The sequence below is a fragment of the Bombus pascuorum genome, chromosome 4 (assembly GCF_905332965.1).
Source record: "Bombus pascuorum chromosome 4, iyBomPasc1.1, whole genome shotgun sequence".
Lineage (NCBI taxonomy): Eukaryota > Metazoa > Arthropoda > Insecta > Hymenoptera > Apidae > Bombus > Bombus pascuorum.
The window spans coordinates 9,416,722-9,433,915 of NC_083491.1; the positions used below are offsets into that span (position 1 = coordinate 9,416,722).

Sequence of the window (17,194 nt, forward strand, 5' to 3'; positions counted from 1 at the left end):
ACGTCATGTATATTTACACGCTTATTAAAATGCAAAAAAATTTACTATTATTAATTTCTAAAGGTCAAGTTTAAAGTTTCCAGTAGAACAACATTTTGTTAGTTATTCAATATAAATTCGATATATAATGTACGATTAGTACTACACCAAATTGTTATATGATTGTATCATTCCTCTTGAATGACTTCTCGGCTGACGTATTAAATATGAAGTTTTGACGTCAATAATAGTTGCATGGCAGTCGTGTTGGGGATTTCCAAGAATTGCATCTCATACTGCAAGAATATTTCCTATTTTTTCTACAAAATTGCTATTGGTATCGCGGTCACAACCATAATAACACCGTAATATTGTAATTGATTCACTGAATTAAAACGCAACGTACAATTTAGGTGAATATAACAATTCTAAGTACAGTTGCAATCATATAATGTTTGATAGTTAAACGTACATTTAATACTTTTTATTACACTAAATATAGAATTAGAAAAATCGAAGCTTGCAATATATTGGAATAAATTGATATTTTAAAAGATATTATTAATGACAGTAATTAAATACATGTTTAATGTACATTTTTAATTTAATAACTAATTGACTGTTTTTTTTTTTATATACAACGAATGTTGTGGCAAATAAATGACAAACATTGTTAGGTTCTACGTCATGCTTCAGAAGAAATTTAAATTTATATCTCTTGTAATGTTAATCTTTGAATAAAGAAGAAAATCTTTCTATGTATTATGTAAATTTTACGAGTAAGATGAGAATTATAGTTCGTTATCCTGCAATGTTCAAATGGTATGTAATGTTATACTGTGACATAAATCGAGAAACTATGTACTCGATGGTCGCAAAAATTCGCAGAAGAAACACACACCTTGGAAAGATGATTCATAGATTTATTCAAACAAGTTTAATGCATTCGTTCGCTTGAATTATGTAATTATGTAAAGTATTTCCGCAGTCACAAACGTAAATAGTACTTACATAGATAGCAAGCGGAATTTTCTTACTTTCATTAATACTACTTATTGACATTAAAAAAAATAAATAAATATATGTAAAACTTCTCCAGTCATAGATATATATGTTAATTTAATCAGTTTCGATTCGATGTGCCTAGATCACAGTTGATTATGCAATCGTAAAAAATTTTAATTTGCTGAAATGTATAAATAGAATACACATATTCCAAAATATAGTGACGTAACTACAATATTATCTTCTTTATATGTTTTACCAAGAAGATTTAGAAGTTGAAAGAAATATTATTAGTTAAGCTAATTGTAAGCATATTTCTAACGGAAAAGGAATGAAAAAGAAAAGCTATACTTTAATAGTAAGAATTGATCTTCCATTTAACAATTACGTCACAATCAAATAATTTGCATTCTATGAATGATTTTAAATTCACATAAATAAATGCACCAAATCATATTTATCATACTTACGGATGTATGGATTATAATAAGGAAAAATATTCGCGCGAGAAAATACTGTCCGAGAGAAAAGAATGATTCATCTCTTTAAATATGTCTCGGTCTCGCTGTACTTTTTTTTACAGACGATTCAATGCATTGGGTTTCTGAATAGCATACAAGGTAAAAGAGTGGACCACAAAGAAAAATCTGGAATTCATCAATTGGCTGTCCGTAGCAAATGGAAAATTACTCTGTCGTTTATAGGTTTTCGTGGTCAAATGGCTACAAAAGTTAAATAGAAACTGGTTACGTTGAAGACCAGTTTGAATTGCAGTTCAGAAAATTAAACGGATCTGAAATAATGCCTTTTTTATCGTGTTTGACATGCATCAAATCATTTCATTTTAGCCGGCCTGTTCTGTGCCACCTGTAGTTAAGAGGAAAAGCAATCGGATTATTCCGAAATAACAGTATCTATATGTAGCTTTCGACCATTTAAATATTCTCAAAGCTTGAAACATTTTGTAATTCTGTCATTAATTAGAAATTAATACTACAGATATGAAAAACAATTTCCTTTACTTTGATACATATTGCACTAAAAAATATTCTCTTTAAATTTCTATGAATACGTAGTATTGCAAATTTTTTGGTCTATTATAATAAATGTAAAATAAAAATCGACAAAGCTGACGAAGATAGGAGTTGATGAAAAAGATGCAGATAATTAAATCTAAGAAAAGATTATATTATATAAATCAGTGCATTCTATGATACTTATTTGTTCATATATTCTATGGTGTTAATGGTCGTTATATAGGTTAATATTTTGTTACAAGTCAACGTTTGACGTGCCCTTTTAAGAAAACGTGATGGAACATTATTACTTATTCTTGCATGCATTGAATTTAAAAAAATAAGTTTCCAAACAAGCACTAAAAGGAAAATCTCGTTGAAATATACGTACATACATATTTACTTAAGCAAGCATATTTGCTTAAGTCTTTCTGCACATACGATATTCCACGAGTAAAAGATTACTCAATTCACACCATGACGGGTTTTCACATTTTTCTTATTTTGGATTCAATAAGATTGCATTTAAAAATCAATATTTACTATGAACGTATGATGTAAGTAGAGCATAAAAACAAATATCGATCCTATGTAGAAATTCGTAGTAAGCTGTCGATAATTGAGCTGTATTCCGTTTATGAACGTTTTGTAGCAATGCTTGCTGCGCTGTAATCAACACTCGATGCGGATCAAAAGTTAATCACCGTGAGATACTGCTCGTAAGCATTTAATCGTCGCGAATTCTGGCGTTGCAGTTCTCGCTGTAAGCGCGTTTTTAATTGCGATTTGATTACACTACCTGCAAAAATTGCTAACTGAATGCCACGGAGCACAGTTTATTAAAAGTTGTATCGATAGACAATATGTCTTGAAAATGTGATGGATCTAGCAAGAGTAAAACTATTTAATGTTTAATCAGTCATACACTAAAATGAATATGATTGTGTTCTAAAAGGAAAAAGCGCAGTGTTGGGATTAAATGTTTGAATCAGGAGTGATAAAAATCGAACAAACTACGGTTGATGAAGTTTATTCTCCAAATTGTTAAATTATAACTTCATCTGTTTGTAAATTGAAAAATACACATTATTTTTTATTGTTTTTATAATCTAAAAATAGCTACAGATACTGTAGCTCAGCAACGTCATCATTCATTAAATATCTGATATACAATTTACATACCTACATATCAACGAATACGTAGGATATTGTTGACGCAAGATATTCATAGTTTTATGCGTTATGTGGCAATAAGCTAAGTATACTTCAATGGAAAATAACAACGATATGCAATGTCATTCGAAGATATTCATAAAATTTTTATTAGATTTTAATGTTGAGTTCAACATATTCTAGATACTCAGCAAAATCGATATTTCGTTGCGATCATTTCACCATAGACGGAAATTACGTTAATAAAGACAATCAATCGTGATTATCAATTTAATCCTACACTGACCCCTCTCGCCGAATTCTTATCAGAGGTATTTCAATCAATTTGATTAAATTTGATCTCGTTAAGAGTCGAATCACTCGATGGATACATATCGTATATTATTTTCCATTATGATTTACATATTTGAAGTTTCCATTTTTCGTGAACGATGTGACTATCGTGTAAATAATACCCAGCCCCTTAGAATAAAATGAAACCGTCACTCCCCGGTAAGAAGATATTTTACCGAATTCGTTAATACCAGAAGTGTTTTTTATGGACATCATTTATCTTAATAATCCTTGAGCTTAAGGGCGCAATTAATCAGCCATTGAGGTCATGAATAATTCATTCGGTAGGAAAAGGAGACCCTCCCCGAAAATATTCCACCGTAACCGATCTTAATTCGTGCCATCCACCCACTGCCATTTAATTCAACCACTTTCATTGGCAGGCGTGAGCATTCTCCGTCGTTGCACTTCGTTCCGTTTAAGTTCAAATTGATAATAGTTCGGTTCACCGGTTACATTACGTGACTTCACCCTCTCACGAGGAAATAATCGGCAACTCGTTCACGCCAGGAAAAAGGAAGAGTCGCTGGAAATGTCACGAGAAATATGTGGAAAGTATTGAACGGATGGTAAAATAATACAGACAAATAAAACACGTACTAAACATCCATAAGTATTTAGGGTAGCTTCTGATATTTAATATCTTCTCTGATATTTAATCATTTATTTAATAAATATAATACGTTTATTTTCTGGACCCACTTACGCAGTTATTAATACGAGATACAAGTTATTAATATTAAGGAGATCTCTTTTATAGCAGTAACAAATTCTGACAGTAAAAATAATTAAATTTCATATATCATCAGTCATTTGATTATGAAAGGGAAGTCTATAATCTACAATGTGTAAATTTACTAATATTATTAATTAATAAATTATTGTGTTATCTCTGGACTGTAAATTTTGATGCAAATTCATATTGTGAACATAAATAAGGAAATGAATTCTACATAGTGATTTGTTTTGTCCGTTAAATATTATAATCTTCATTTTACTTTGGACATGTCGTACGCTTTTGCGCATTATATTTATTCTGTACACTCTTACATTTTTAAATTCCTCATAAATGGATACACACACGTAGCGTAGTTATTTCGACCGCGTTACATGTGCATTATAATGTAAAATATTAAGTGAAGTAAAATTTACCGAAGCTGTGCAATAAATTTAACGAGTTTTCTAATATTTATGACATTATAATAAATATGATTTTCAGTTCGTGTAAATAGGAAAATGCAATTAGTACGATTTATTTCGATTATACACAATCCAATGGTATAAGATAAGTATTATAGATACAGTTTAGATTTATTAAATCTTTGGTGTTCCTAGTTAAATGAGAAGACGGTCGAGCGTTTCTTAAAAATAATGAGATCTCATATTGAAATTCATATAATTATTGATTATACATGTTTTGGGTGGTTTTAAATGAGAAAAAAGGAGATGAAGTTTTAATGAATTTATTCCAACATTGTAAGGGTATAAAAGGGAATGAGAGAGAAAGTAATTAAAATAGTGATTTATAAGCAGATTTGTAAACTCCGATTTATCAAGATTGCTGAAGTTATGAGAAAGTAGATTCTTACGAAAGTAGTAAAAGTAAGAAATATTGTCCAATTTTCTAGTGTCGATTTTCTTCACCCTGAAATCTAGTACGTGAGTGGACATAAAGATTCTAAGGAATATATTTTTCCTTAGATAAAAAAATATGCATATTATATCATAAATACTATGGACGTAACAGAGGAACTACACTATACATATAGTACATATAGTATACATATACTATAGTAAATATTCATATAGGAAACTTTCAAGTCATTCTTAGAATTTCCTTGCATATATACTTTAAAAAACAAGTCTACTAAATGTCGATCTAAAAACAAGGCTGATGTAATTACAGTAATCATATCACATCCATTTAACCTAGCATCGTTTTCTTCAACTAACACTTTGAACACTTGAATCACAAATTACACAACTTGCAATAATGATCGCTTACACGTTATCTCTGTTTTTTTCTCACTAGATAAACAATAAATTACTACATATTTAAGTAATATCGACAGCTTTTATAATTAATACATAAATATGTTTCCCAGTTAGAAAAATTTGTTTTTATAAAATTGTTCGTAGCTACTAAATTTATACCTTCAATTAATGCCAAATTAAGAGACGTCAGTTCCACAAGTTTAGAGTGATTAGTGTGATAATTGCAAGAAATGACTCACAGCTAGTTGATTCACTGAGAAAAACGTGACGCGTACATCCCGCAATTCGTTCGCATCGATTAACCCAGTTCGCGCTTAAGATGCTGATCTATCAGGATCACTTGATTTACCTTAGGTTAGTGATTTATGAAGGTGTTATCCAACGAGATTTTGGACGGTACTTTAAAGCTGCACAGTGTGCTCGTCCCTTCACCCTTTGAAAACAGGCTGGCCCGTTTAGCCTGGTATTTTTCACTTACCTTATCCTTAGCAAAAACCGAGATTTAGAGAGCATCTGACCGAAGATGCATAGTGTATACTTTAAAATTCTGAATAGTTGTTCCATCGTGCTAGTAAAAGTGAAAAGTAAAATTATGCTCAGTCGAGGTGAGGAGGTTGTGAAAATTTCGAATCGTGAAATTACGTGAAACACGATTGTTGAAATTTCATCGAGTCACATTTTATCTTTAATGATCTTATAATGTGTTTCATCGCAAATAATATTTGCAATTATGGTTAATCAAAATTTTTTAACAACGTAGAACTACTCGGACATACCGTAAAGTATAGTGTTATATATTTCACATCATCAAATGCAATCAACGCTATGTGTACTATTAATGGATTTAACATAACGATATTAGTAAAATTTGCTAGACACGCAGAAATACAGAAAGTCTTGAGAATAAAGGTATAATTACTTTTTACATCGTTCATCCAATTTCTTGGTTAGTTTATCACACTATCAAAGGATCAATTACGATCGGTAATTTATGTATTATTCATATCGTGTGTACACAGCATTATGTTCTGATTATTAATCAACACTTCTCCTAAATTATGTATCTATGAATAAACATTTCCCAGGAATTTATTAGAAATTAGTCAATCTCGGAAACTAGTCACGATTCCTTGCTCATGGAAAGTACCAACCATAATACCCTTGATAATGTCGAAATTATTCATTTCCACGTCAATGTATGAACAAATCGTTGACGTGTAATATGAATCAACTAGTTGGTAGATCTTGGTAAAAGAACATTTATCTGGAATTATATACTTGAAACTTTCTTCCGATAAAGCCTTGACATGATCTTTCAAGTAGTCACCACCAATCGTTAAAGTGTACCCAAACTGTATGTACGAAAAATTTTAATTAAAATTATACGATAAAAATAATATAATTATATACGTATAACGTTTTGACTCCAATGAAAATAAATGTTAATTTTATTGAAAGCACCTACATGTTCTTAGCAATTGCAAGAAACTTTTAGCGTCGAAAGTATTGATTTTCCAATCAATGTTACCTAAATGCTTTTCCACCTAGCATTTACCATAAATCCTTACTTGTCTTAAATTCTCCTTCTTAATGCTCTATATGGGATAATAGTGAGCGGATAAAATTTTTAACACTTCTCTGTAACGTCTTACATGAATGTTTCGCCTTCAAATTTTAAACATAGATGTTTCTTCTCAGCATCTTTGGAACGGTGGTGCATATTCTCTCTGCAGGTTGCCTAATGTAAAATTAAAAAGTGCTGTATCACTGGCAGCGCGCTGCAGTGTTGCACGCTTATCATCAGCGCGCTTCGAAGGCGGCAAGATTCATTAACATAATTAAAACGGTGGCGAAACGGAATGAAACGGAGGCGGCAATGCATATGAATAGTTTACGGCCTTATTATTAATGTTGATGCCATTAATCTATCCACGTGGCGTGCCACGGGAATCGCAAGGTACGCGGCTTCTATTCGAAACGAGAATCACACCGCATACCTTGGCCTGAAATTAATTTCTACGGTATTTTCGGTGCTCTTGAATGACAGTTGACATCTAAAGTAAATGATTAATTCTGAAATGCCAGTATCAAATTCGAATCTTGTTAATCGAATTCTATTTGAACGTAATTTCATATATATTACGTTTTGTTATATTAATTTAATTGGAAATTCGTGACAAGAAAAGGAAAAATTGAAACTAGTGGATTGTTGTCAAATTAAAATTCCAATATAGTGTAAGCATCGTTCCTTTCAGGAACTTTCGAAAAAAGTTCAAAGGTAACACATTTTTGTACAGCTGGCCTTTTATTAAGTGACGTTCGTCGCTTCTTTCTGTAACTTCTCAACGATTTTTTTACGTAGTTTGATAATTACATTTTTAAAAAAGATTTTTTTCCAAATGGCTTTCGCATGCCTTTATGCCATTTCTTATCATTAATAGATGAAATATTGTGTTTGATGAATGAAACACAAGACACGTTGTTTGCAGAATTAAAGTTATCATATTTAATGACACGTTTTTAAAATAATGAATTTTTCCTTTTATTTTGTGAATGTAACTTATAAAAACAATATTTCCGCTAATTCAACATTTTATTACTTGACAGAAGTTCGTGTCAAGTAATCTTCTATTTTCAGCGAATACACAACAGAAACACTATGATCTTTCCGAATAATCCAATATTTAAATATTCGTTTATAAATGACCTCGAAACGTGTTCCTATATATATATAAAATTTTGTTATTTAAATATATCAGATAACTATGAAACTTGTGCAAAAATCTATCGCATCAATGGAGCAGTTTCATACAAAGTAACATGTAGAATTATTAATACGAGTAGTTCACGGAACTTTTTCTTGCGTTTTTCGAGACCAGCAATAGAAGTCACTTTATGGTAGCAACGGATAGTTTCAGAAAAATACGTGGTCTCTTCCTGTCTGTATGGCGCGTGCCTATGATGTCGATATTGGGTTCTGTTACGAAACGGCTGTTGTTTTCAATTTAAAAAAGTTGTGCGCGTGCTTTTGGTATACAGGTTTCCGTATTCGTACTTTTTATCTGACAAACTATGTGCTGTCTGCCAAAAAAATTTTCATTTAACATCGTATTCGAGTTACTCGCTCTCTTTTATGACGTTGCAAGATGCAGACACGTTGCAAGATTACTATACGTGCAATTAAACGTGAGATACTCTCAAATTTATTAATTACCATAATTAAATATTATATAGGCAGTTATTTGATTATCAGGATTCTGTAAAAATATTACTTTCTATCGGTCTATATCACATTGCTTTTGATTGTTTATTTCCTATGTCACTCTTAATACAAATTTAATACAACCATTATTTTTGACAAAGTTTAATAAAGATTGACAAAGAACTGAACATAAATAAATGAGAATTCATTATCAATCCTATCTAGAAGGAAATGCAGAAATATAATATTCAAACGAAATATTGACTACTTTTCCTTAAGCGAGTCGCGTAGAGGAAAATTTGCTCATAGATTATTCCAGTTTTCCTCTCTACGACTAAAGATTCCTATAAACTGTATAAACGAAAAAATTTTCCAAAGAAGCCATTTCACTTGGAGAATGTCATTAAAAAAAGGAGGAAAAGAGCCATAGAACTGATTCCTTCAACTAAGAAAACAGCAGCACATTTTCCTCTTCGATATCACGTAGATATTGAGAGAGAATGGTAAAGCTCGTGGATAAACGAACCTCGTGGTTTCGTTTAATTTTCAAGCAGCTCCGGATAAATCTCGGCAGTAATAGCAGATAAGGACGTTTATGCTTTCGAGAATGAATTACAACTGGCATTTATTACGGAGCATGCCAGGGTGTGTATTATGCATAGATGTGTACGCATATATGTATGTATGTCCTTATTAGCGTCTAGTACGGACCGCATAACTCGCTTGGCATCGATTATTACTTACGGCCCACAGTAAATTATCCGCAAAGCACCAACGCAGGAACTTCGAAAGACAATCTCGATAATTTCGCTGACTTATCGTTACTCCCGCGGACTCGCTCGACGTGTACACGCGTGCACCTATTTTGCATACGATGTCTCTGCACAGTTTGTTGATTACCAACGAGTTACGGGATAATGTACACTTATGTCGTGTCTACACTCCCTCAATGTTGGATTAGAGTTCAATTTGTGGATTATACTGCGAGCAAGAAGATAGCAACCAGTTGGTTATGGTCCTAGTCAGATTATTTTATCGCAATCAAACTCGATAAATCTTCACTAATGGTTAAATCCAGCTGTACAGCAGACGTGCGGGAGTAAAACACAAATACATAATCTTATGATTTAGAAAATTAAACGTGATTCACGTTGGAAAGGTGATTTAACAGTGATCGGAAGATGTTTCTCCATGGTTTATTAATTAACGACGAATTACCAGATAATATTCACTTATATCGCTTCTACGAATCCTTGACGTTGGATTAGAATTCAATTTGTGGATCGTACTGTAAGTAAGGAGATAGTACTGGATGGTTATAACTCTAGACAGATTGTTTTATCTTAATTGAACTCGATAAATCTTCACTAACGGTTAAATCCAGCTACACGGTATATCTGTGGAAGTAAAAGACGTACACGTAACTTTCTGATTGGTGATCCAACCGCATTTAGAAAAGTAAACGCGACACGATTCACGTTGGATAGATGATTAGAAGTCTAGTGGAAGTGGAAACAATGGGACGGAGCAAATTGCCTTTTGCTGACGAATAGAAAGCCGAGGTTTCTTAATGGTGGACAAAGTTGCTTGAGAGGTAACGTCGCACGATTTCGTTGAATGTCAACGCGTTCGTTAGGCTGGAATTTTGCGGGCACGCGGTTGATTGTGTTTAAGCAACGAACAGTGGCGAAGTGTTTCGTTCAAGTTCTATCATTTCGAGAGTTTTCCTGGAGTAATTCTGCGCACTGCCTCGAATCTCTGAATGTTGGATCGACCAACAGAGGATATGTTAATGAGTGTTTGATTTAAGAGATTGCAATTTTTAATGCGAAGTTCAGAATTGCACGGTGGAAAATTAAAATATAAAGATTATATTATTTATTTCGTTATATTCAAATTTACTTAGTTATGATTAAGTTTAATGTTATTATTACGAGCAGAGATGTCTGTATTTTCTTGTTTCTACACAGTAATAGGTATCTACGTCGATATCAGTATCTATATGAAAAGACTTTATTACGTGTTTATGAATGTAAGCAATAACATGTTACTTATGTGGAACACGGTTCTGTATTATTATCGCTTCAACTACAATGTTATTTTGGGTCTATGTAAAATATTACTATATTTCAGAAATGCAAATCTATATTTGAGAAAATAAAGTCCTAGAGCCGTCTTAAAATGTATATTGATTCTTCTTATGAACCTCCTGAATGTAAAGAACTAAAAACGGTTTAAATAAATATACTTTTAATTTCCATCAAATTTTGTCAACCTGTTACCTATTTTGAAAAAACATCTTTGAATTTAACCCAACAGGTCCTTCCTATTTTTTTATATCCATATTACTTTAAAGTACCTACTTCCTTTTAGTTACAAGTTAACATTAAAATAAAAAAAAAAAATCAGCAGAAATATACTATGTGTTTCGGTCTACTTTTGCCTTTAATGCCTCACGACACGAAACAAGGGCGTATACAAAGCGACTATAGAAAAGAAGTTCGTTGAAATTAGCCAGCAGAGAATATACAGATCTGAATTTTCAACATAGTTCAATAAAAGAGAAAAAAGGGAAAATACCAGAAGCCTTTAATAAAACTACGCTACGAACGACCTTCGTTAACGCACTGTATTCTGCTTGCAGCGTGCTCGAAATTCAGCAGCTCTCGGAATATAGTGGTGCGTTCGCGGAACGGCTCCTATCTGGTTGTACCAGGAGGAATATCACGAACGCTCGTGGTGGCAACGTAACGTGAATCGACGACTCCAGAATCGTTGACCTTTCTCGTCGTCTAATGACGTTCGTAACGACCGTCAGCTGGAAGTCAAGCAGATTGTTTACGTACGACAAAGACTTCGAAACGAACTGATGGTATACGTATACGTCGACGTCTCACCTGCTGCCTTAAAGCTTCGCCCAAGCGCAGAAATGAATACCACTTCGCGTTCTTAATGACGTGCTTTACTCGGTCTTCATTTGGTTAAGCGAAAAACACTCGCGACGCTCGCGACTCGTTCGTATAGCCAAGGGAAAGGAAGGGCTGGCAGGAAGGCAACGGCTAGCCGACAGGAAAATTAGGACACCCGATATATAGATAGCGGACGTTCCGTTGGTTCGCTAGACCGATGTACATCCCCGTTCATAACTGTTAGGTGACTTACAGGACGTTTATAGTGAATTATAGTGGCTCACGAAATTTCAATGCTTACTTATTTTAGACAGCGTAGAAGATTTTTATGTACATATATGAATGCGTTGTATAAAACGTTTGGAAAGTTCAATCAAGGCTGTAATGAAACATGACTGTCATAAGTATATCGGTAAAGTTTAAAAACAATCAGAAAACGTGTAGAATATATGAGATATAAATATGTAGAAATTACAAGATATTTAGATCTACAATCATGGAATTAAATGTAATAAATAACGAAACAATTTTAGTTAGGTGTAACAAATATAGATATAATTGATTCTTAACAGAAATGAAACTCATCAAAGAATAGGGAGCTCTTAAACCCACGTTCAAGAGATTGGCGATTCATATTTGTATCTTACAAAATGTATAATAGTCCAATTCTATTAAAACACAACCAACAGTGGCTCACGATAGTATTCCAACACTTACCATAAAAAACTTTTATATATATTCAATGCGTTATACAAAGCATTTTGTAGTTTTATCAATCTTACATATGTATTCTGACTATTCACGCTGGACATGTTAAAAATATTTTGCACTGAAAGAATGAATAGTTTTCTGGGTAATTTAAACCAATTGTAACATCTTACATGAAATGGGGAGATGTTCTAATACTTATGAACGATGGTGTACGATGACTAGAGAGAGGCTTTGGAGGCAGTAGGGAGACGACTGGGTGGTTAGTGGGTGGCGGATAGGCAGAGAGAGAAGAGACGAGGGTGAGGCGGCTTCTAGAGGCTAGAGAGTGTCGAGAGACCCGTTCTGGGAGTGTGGATGGTAGTAGGGACTCCCGAGTGAGCTGTTTGCAGTTCCTTCCACAAGCCTCCAGTTTGCATTAGTTTGCATACGTGAGTGAAAGTTTAAAGTTTAGTAATTTAAACAGCCGCGCGCTGTCCCTTTTCCGAAGAGCTTCCGTGGATATATGTGCATTCGCACATATATTACGTGCATTCTATATCGTGCCATACCACTGGCTATGCGCACCACAGCCATGGCCACGTACAGGTTGCCGGCTCCCGTGTCTGGGAATATTCAACGGATGCAGTTAAGTATTCCTGCCGCTGGCCCGACTCAACCGTCCCTCCCCCTCTCTTCTCCCCTTGTCTAACCCATCTCTTTTTTCATATTGGCACGCTCCATGAGAAAAAACAAACTGGCCCCGCATTTACTTCGCATTCCCGACGGACTTCTTTTTTTCCTTCCCTGTATATGTCGACCAGGTGCCCGCTGGCTGCACTATTTTTGAATACTGTTATCATATTTTCCAGATTTTTCAACAGTCCAGGAAATTGAACGGAAAATTTTTATGGAGTTTCGAATAACGACAGTCGCGGAGTTTCTCGGAAAATCCTCGATACGCTCAAGTATTTTTATAGTTGCTGTTAAAACTAAAATAAACTACAATAGGAATTGATTGAAGTTCATAAGTGAAAGTTGTACGAACACATACAGCAGGAACGTTCGTCCGATTAAATGTTTAAGAAAGTTGAAACGACGAATAATAACGAACGATTAAATTTAACGAGCTACTAACTAATAATTAATTACTAAAATGTAACAGCACGATTATGTTACGTACGAATGTGTCACAGACGCGATATTCATTACACACGTGTTGTTTATACAGTATGATAGATATGAAGATTCATTTTGCTTGGTCCCTTCAATTCACGTTCACACGGCAAATAATTATTGCCTAACTTATCAGGTAGTATGCTTTTCATTAAAACGCGTGCGATATTTTGCGGATATATTTGAACGAACTGAAATAATTTTTCAGATTGAATATTTTACGCAGCATGTTCATCGTTTGTATCATGTATTGATCTTGTATTTTTTCTATATCGTCGAGGGTGTATTAATCTTCTTGGACATCAATGTTTTTGATTTTGAAATATATCTTCTTGTTCCAAGTAATTAATCCTAGAATTAAAATATTCCGATATAATGATCTATTCTTAGAACAGGAAAATTTAACCAAACATGTAATTGCAGCTGCAAATTTTCCAGTTTTACAATAAGAAATTAGCGTGTTCAATAAGAAAAGAAGTAACCGTATAAAAGAATTAAAACTAGTTTCCATGTACTTTCAAATGGTTAGCAGTAGAATTTGTGAAATTTTTGGGAAATTTCTCATGTTTACAAAAATATCCAGTTTTGAGGAATGAACTAAAACAAAGAGCTCTTACATTTATTCGTAATAACAAGATATTTACAATGACTACACATCCAATATTTACACATCACTACAGAAATTTGGAAATGAAATGTCCATAGAACCTGATGGAGAAATGCATCGCTAGAAATGAAAGATACGTGCAAATACCTTTCGTAGCCGTCGTAGGTTGAATAGAGATTTCAAGACTTCTAGCCAGCTCCATGTGTCCCGACAGTAATGGAAGGATTAAAATTTACAAATTTCTTTTTACACGATTTTAACCTAGAATTAAACGCGTGCTCAGCGTTCCACTTTCCCGCAATTTTCGATTTCGGTGGCGATCTTGCTCTTCGGAAGCCGCTATTAATAAGAATCCTTTCGATTGAACTAAATTCCCATTTCTATTCCTTCTTCCACTATTCCCACTAGTCCTTTTGCTTGCGGCTTCCCAAAAGTACGAATTCCCTGCCACGTAGTTTCATTCCCCTTTCCCAGCTTTTCCCAAATGGCTCCTCTCTTTTTCTCTGCCTGGCATCGCCACCAATGACATAGTTATTTTTCGCCATGGGAGGAAGAAAGACGGAAGTCCGTGGATGGGGATGAAGAGGAAGATTCGACATCGATACGTTACATCTCTCTGAATATATTACTACTCGGCCACTGAACGAATAAGCACGCGAATGCTTGGTCGTGCGCGTACTTACACGGAGCTTAGTGATTTACGATATCGCGAAGCTACTTTTCGAAGCCGAGAAATGCACTGTGGTTGAATGCTACCGAGGACTCTTTTCGGACAACGTGTTTTGTTATTTATGAACACTACCATTTATACAGTGGCTCATGAAAGTATTCAGACATTTATAGAAACCTTTTATGAACCTATTATGAGTCTTATACGAAGCATTTTGAAATGTTCTTGGCACCGTAACGGGACACTACTATATTGGTGACCATATCAGCAAGATTAGAAACAGACACGCCAGGAATCATTGAGAGAATAATCAGGTCAATGAAAACGCGTCTACACGCTTATCTTGCATTGCAAGGTGATCATTTTAAGCGTCTTCTGTGGAGGTAATCAGGTAATGGACGACAAAACACGAAACTCGTTATATTTTATAAACAAGGAGAAATAAAATATATAATTATTTGAACTTTTTTTCATTGTTTTCGGATGTACAGTCAATTTCTGAAGTGCATTTTGTATATTACGGTGCACCTTGCACTACATACATCTACTGTTTAAGTATCATTATTTGTATTAATATTAGAAGATTTAATCCATCTCTTAATTAAAAAGTTAAAGAATCTAAAAATAAAGCGTTTGTCAAATAACAAAATGGTTCCATAAGAGAAACTGCAATTTTATTGCGTATTGATTTTAGAAAACCAATTTAATCGTGTCACAATATCGTTATATGTATTACGTTGATTGTAATGAATAAAATTATTGCGTTTCGATTTATATATAATTTTGTAATTAAAATATATTTTCTCACGTGTCCGCATACTTTTATGCAATAGCGTAGCTCGATTCTTTTAATTAAAGTTTCATTAAGAGCGTGTTTATGGGGAAGCCCGGGATATGTTATGGCTACGATGTATGTGTCCCCTCTACCTTTAAGTGGATTTTTTCGAGTCGACCGAAAACACCGATAAACGTGGATTTGTGGACCGTGCATTCTGTTCCGATTCTGTGGTATGGGTTTGTACGAACTTCGATAACGAAAGACTTTTTGGAATATAGCCGGCTTTATGGAATTTATTTATGGTATCGTATTTTGTTCGTACAAAATTACCATTCTCGTGAATGGTTAGAATTGGAGAATGGATGAAAATATCTTAAATTGGTAAGAATCTATAAAAACTTTGAATAATGTAAGTAATTAATTTAGTACAATTTGTTACAACATGAACATTTCTTAGCAATAGTTCGTTAAATTTTGCTGCCACGCTTAATTTCTTTAAATGAACAAGATTATCTAATGTTGACTAAGGTACATTAAGCACTATCCGATATAATTTCCACAATAATTAATTTGTGCATGTTTTACATTTTCAATAATCGTCATCCATGCAATTATGGTGAAGAGCGCAACCGTTGAAAGTTAAAGGAGATACGGTGTACTGTCTACACACATATGTCTGACCACAGAGAAACCATTTCTCCTTAAATCATAGACACTGGATTTCCATTACATTCTCTGGCATACAGCATGAAAACTTAAGTTACAGTTCTCTTTGTCATATTATAAAATGTTCATAATTTATTTTCTTTTCTTGTTACGAGATTGTTATATACAGGGTGCGCCGTTAGAATCCGGACAAAAGAAGTTTTGTGCAGAAAGTTGTTTATTTAAGTCAATACACAAAAACACATGAAAATGTTGTTATATCTCATTTAAAGGGTCCTTGCTGAGAACTTTTATTCTATGTAACCACCCTCTGCCTCTATGACCTGCTCTATTCTTGCTCTAAAGCGCGAGCACGCTGACTTCAACTGGTCGCGTTTAATTGTCGCGAATTCTGACTCGATAGCAGCTCGTAGGGAGTTGACGTTGGGGTGCCTGCATTTATTAGTTTGTCTCTCGATAACGCCCCACACGTAATAGTCCAATGGGTTTAGGTCGGGACTGTTAGGAGCAGCTTCGTGTTTTAACGAACACAGAATCAAATGACAACGGGCAAATCTTTTAAGCTTGGCGGCCTCGGAGAGCATCTGACGGACTTTGAGAACGTAGGAGGCATATCTAAGATCCTCTTGAGCTATTCGACGGACAATCGTTTCACTCACCCCCAAGACGGAGGCTAATTTTCGGAGAGAAGTTCCCGGATCTTCCAAAATCATGTCTTGGGCCCTTTGAATAATTTCTGGCGTCCTTGTTGATTTTTCCCTAACCTGAACTTTTCTCGCCGGAGAAGGAGAACCCTTCTCGAACCACTCTGAGGCTGCGTATCTCTTAGCAATGTCGTATACCGTCGATCTTGGGTAGCTAAAGAATTTTATAATTTCGACCGGCGTTCTCCCGGCGCGAAGACTTTCTATAATCGCCGCTCTTCTATCGTATTCCGGGTTTTGCTTAACGAGTTCTGTCATTTTGAGGTTATAGAAGACTTATTGACATATTTAACT

General features: G+C 34.1%; 2 long non-coding RNA genes across 2 annotated transcripts; both read left to right on the top strand.

Annotated features, from left to right (window-relative positions):
* Nucleotides 1-9,854: 9,854 nt before the first annotated feature.
* LOC132905854 (uncharacterized) lies at nucleotides 9,855-10,889 on the top strand. The gene is made up of 2 exons (XR_009657873.1): nucleotides 9,855-9,993; nucleotides 10,088-10,889. It is a non-coding gene; the product is annotated as an uncharacterized LOC132905854 (long non-coding RNA).
* A 1,060-nt stretch (nucleotides 10,890-11,949) lies between these two features.
* Nucleotides 11,950-13,352, top strand: LOC132905797 (uncharacterized). Its single transcript, XR_009657865.1, has 2 exons — nucleotides 11,950-12,947; nucleotides 13,172-13,352. It is a non-coding gene; the product is annotated as an uncharacterized LOC132905797 (long non-coding RNA).
* The last annotated feature ends 3,842 nt before the right edge of the window (nucleotides 13,353-17,194 follow it).